We start from the raw sequence: 4,864 nt of genomic DNA, 5'->3' as shown, positions 1-4,864 counted from the left end.
GGGGGCATGGTCTGTCACTAACTTGAATTTTCTGCCTATCAAGTAATACTTCAGGGACTCTAGGGCCCACTTCACTGCCAGACATTCTTGCTCAACAATGGCGCCGTTTTTCTCGGCCGGGGATAGCTTTCTACTCAAGTACATCACCGGGTGCTCCTCGCCATTCACGACCTGTGAGAGGACGGCACCTAACCCTGTGTTAGAGGCATCTGTCTGTACTAGAAACTCTCGCCTAAAGTCAGGGGTAACTAGCACAGGTTGTTGGCACAGGGCAGACTTAAGGCTTTGAAAAGCCTTCTCGGCCTCTGGAGTCCATGTCACCATTGCGGACTTCGCACCCTTTGTCAGGTCAGTTAGTGGGGCTGCAACTGAAGCAAAATTCGGCACAAACCTTCGGTAATAGCCCGTAATACCCAGGAAAGATCTGACCTGTTTCTTTGTGAGGGGTTGAGGCCAATTCTGTATTGCCTTAATTTTATTTAGTTGTGGTTTCACTAACCCCCTCCCAATAATGTAGCCCAGGTATTTGGCCTCCTCTAAGGCTAGTGCACACTTCTCTGCATTGATGGTTAACCCCGCATCACTTATGGCATCTAACACCGCCTGGACCTTACAGAGGTGACTTTCCCAATCCGGGCTAAAAATGACCACATCATCGAGGTAGGCAGCGGAGTAATCACGATGTGGTCGCAGAATCAAGTCCATCAACCTCTGAAAAGTGGCAGGGGCTCCATGTAACCCGAATGGCATCACTACGTATTGGAAGAGCCCATCAGGGGTGGAGAATGCAGTCTTCTCTCTAGCCTCAGGAGTGAGGGGGATCTGCCAGTAGCCCTTAGTGAGATCGAGGGTGGTTATGTACCTGGCATTACCCATCCTTTCTATTAAACTCATCTACCCTGGGCATGGGGTAGGCATCGAACTTGGAGATCTCATTTAACTTTCTAAAGTCATTACAGAACCTCCAAGTTCCATTGGGCTTTGGGATTAACACAATCGGGCTGGACCACTCGCTCTGGGACACCTCAATGACTCCTAGGTCAAGCATACGTTTTACCTCAGATGATACCGCCTCCCTCCGTGCTTCTGGTATCCTATAGGGCTTAAGGTTTACTCTGCTTCTAGGCTCAGTTTCGATATGATGACTAATGAGATGCGTACGCCCTGGGAGGTCAGAAAACTTGTCTTTATTTTTCTGCAGGAACTCCTTAGCTTCCTGCTTCTGGGACACCGATAGGGTGTCACCAGTCTTGACCGGAGGGATTGGTGGTGACTGATGACCAACAGGATTTGTCGCCACCAAGGATTCCCTGTCTTTCCAGGGCTTGATCAAGTTTATGTGATAAACTTGAAAAGGCTTCCTTCTACCTGGTTGGTGTACCTTGTAGTTGACCTCACTGACCTTCTCTACAATTTCATAGGGACCCTGCCACTTTGCTAAGAATTTGCTTTCTACCGTGGGAACAAGTATGAGTACCCGGTCACCTGGGCTAAATGTCCTGATTCTTGCAGAACAATTGTAAATTCTGCTTTGGCCCTCTTGCGCCCTCTGGAGGTGTTCCCTTACTAGGGGCATTACAGTGGCTATACGGTCCTGCATTTGTGCTACATGCTCAATAACACTCTTGTATGGGGTGGACTCACTTTCCCATTTCTCTTTCGCTATATCCAATAAACCCCTAGGGTGACGACCATAGACTAATTCGAAGGGAGAGAACCCTGTGGACGCTTGGGGTACTTCCCTAATGGCAAACATCAGGTAAGGTAGTAAGTGATCCCAATCACGACCATCTTTTTCCACCACTTTCTTCAACATATGTTTCAGTGTTTTGTTAAACCTCTCCACTATCCCGTCTGTCTGTGGGTAATATACAGAGGTACGTAGGTGTGAGATTTTAAACAGTTTGCATAGCCCTTTCATCACTTTTGACATAAATGGTGTACCTTAGTCAGTCAAGATCTGCTTGGGGATCCCCAGCCTGGAAAACATATAAAACAATTTCTGTGCAATTGTTTTAGATGCAGTGTTTCTTAGGGGTACAGCCTCAGGATAGCGGGTCGCGTAGTCTAACACAACTAGAATGTACTGGTGTCCCCTTGCCGACTTTACAATGGGACCCACCAAGTCCATTGCAATGCGGTCAAAAGGTACCTCTATGATGGGGAGCGAAACCAAAGGACTGCGGAAATGTGACACTGGAGCGCTAAGCTGACATGTGGGGCAGGACTCGCAGTATGTTTTTATGTCAGCATAAATCGCAGGCCAATAAAACCTCTGGAGGACTCTCTCCTGCATTTTATCTGTCCCCAAGTGCCCCCCAAGAACATGATTATGGGCCATGTCCAATACCTGACGCCGGTACAGGCTTAGGCACCAGAAGCTGTTCCACAACCTCATCATTAATTTTAGTGGCTCTATAGAAAAGATCATTAGTCATAGAAAAATGTGGAAACTTTTTCTCAGCTTCTGGTTCCTGAGGTACCCCATTCACAACCGCAACCTCTTCTCTCGCATTTTTGAAAGTGGGGTCCTGCAACTGTGCAGTACCAAAATTATCCCTAGACACCTCTAAGTCTGGAACATTCTGCTCAGTGGGAGGAGCCTGTTCCTCACCAGCCAGGACCTGCAAAGGAAAAGCATCATTTTCATCCTGTACATTTTTATCATTTACCGTGGGTAATGCAATAGACTTAGGGGTATCCTCACTCCTTTCAGGGGATTGTTGTTTTCCCCATAGAGCCCAGAACAATGGAAAATCAAGCCCCAATATTACATTATGCATAAGGTTTTTAACCACACCCACCTCATATTGTACAGCGCCTAGTTCAGTCCCGACATTAGCCAGTACTATAGGGTAAACCTTTGTATCGCCATGTATGCATTCCACGCTCATATGTCTTTCTAGCACAAAGTCCCCAGCCACCAGACTGGCATGCACCAAGGTGACAAAGCTTCCTGAGTCCAGCAACGCCTTAACAGGGAAGTCATTGACAGTAATGTTGCAGACTTGAGTCTCTAGTCCAGTGACTGCAACAAAAGACGGTTCCGCAAATAGCGACTGACGCCGGCTAGCGTCACACTCCATGGGCTCATGGGTAAGAGGGAAATGGGCAGACATATGTCCCGTCTCATGGCATTTCCAGCACTGGATAGGGCCTGGTCTCCTTGGCAGGGAGTCCTCTTTAGGGCCACTTAGCCACCTGGGACAATCACCAGTCTTTTGCCCTTGAGACACCGCCTGAGCGCTCTTCCCTCTATCAGCACCCCTCCACACTCCCCCAATAGATGGAAGTCTCTTACCAGCTGAAGGCACAGGTCTGGCACTCCGGGGAGGTGAAGGTGCTGCAGGAACATCATGGAGGTAGTCCTCGGTCGCCTGGGACCTCTCGACAAGGTTGACAAGTTCGTTAGCACTCCTAGGGTCGCCTTGTCCCACCCAGCGTTGTAGATCAGCAGGAAGTGCTCGGAGGTAGCGATCCATCACGACCCTCTCTAGGATGTGGGCAGGAGTAGAGGTGTCTGGCTCCAACCACTTTCTTGCCAGATGGATCAGGTCATACATCTGGGATCTCACTGACTTGTCCAGACTGTAGCTCCAGTTGCGGACTCTCCGGGCACGGACAGCAGCAGTAACTCCTAGTCGGGCGAGTATCTCTGCTCTTAGCCAAGGATAGTCCTTGACCTCTTGCTCACTGAGGTCATAGTAGGCCTTTTGAGGTTCGCCTGTTAAATAGGGAGCAATGACCTCTGCCCACTCAGTGGATGGTAACTTTTCTCGCTCAACCACACGCTCAAAGACAGTTAAGTAGGCCTCAACATCGTCATCAGCAGTCATCTTTTGCAGCGCTCGCTGCACAGCTCTTCTCACAGACAAAGTCTCTGGCGCGGCTGCTGCCACCAGCTGGGGATTAGCACCTGCAGGCGCCTCTTGCTTCGCTATCAGGTGCTCAATAAGTTTCTGTTGTTAAGCCATCGCTTGCTCATGGCGCAGGTTAGCGTCTGTCAGAGCCTGTTGTTGCTGTCTAGTAGCCTACTCATGGCGCAGGTTAGCCTCTGTCAGAGCCGGTTCATGGCGCAGGTTAGCGGCTATCTGAGCTTGCATGAACTGCTTCATCATCTCCTCCATGTTGCTTGTCTGTTTTTGGAGTGAAGCAGCAGCCTTCACCCAGGACATACGCCGCTGTAGCCAAGTTGATGCACACCGTTGCCCCTAGCAACCGTTTTGCCCGCTCCGCAGCACCAATTGTAGGGATCTTCCCGGGGGATGGTGTGTTTGGACAAAGTTCACATCAGGCTTTGACTTATAAAAGATCAACTTGGCGTTTATTTGCAGCATAAACAGTCCAGTAAACAGAAATACAGCAACACCGTGCTTTTAAGAACAAAACAAACAAAAAGGTCTTGCCCGTCTGGGCGCTTACTAACAAGCAGGTCACCTATCTGACACTTCGATCAGCAGTATCGCACGGTATGAATAAGCCCCAGCAGCGGCAGTACTCTTTGCTCCCAGCAAACACAGCATGCAGGCTGTTCACTCCTGGCTGAGAGCAAACACTGGATCCTCTGCAGGGCTTTTACCTTGTCAAGGCTGATTACGGCCAGAGACACCTGACCCCAAAACCTGACCTGGATCGGGGGGAAGGGAATGGCAAGTCCCACTACCAAAACCTACCTGCCATTCCATGTAAGTCCAGGCCCGGCAATAATAAATAATAGCTCAGCAGCATAACACTGCTGAGCACAGATGCCTCCTGGACTCACCATCTCACGCTACGTATTAACCTGGGTGAGATGTACATCCCCTCGAACACTTTACCAGTGACGTGTCTACAATATAAATATATATATATATATATATATATA

This window comes from Dendropsophus ebraccatus, chromosome 4 (genome assembly GCF_027789765.1).
Source record: "Dendropsophus ebraccatus isolate aDenEbr1 chromosome 4, aDenEbr1.pat, whole genome shotgun sequence".
Lineage (NCBI taxonomy): Eukaryota > Metazoa > Chordata > Amphibia > Anura > Hylidae > Dendropsophus > Dendropsophus ebraccatus.
Note: the sequence above shows the minus strand (reverse complement) of the source record.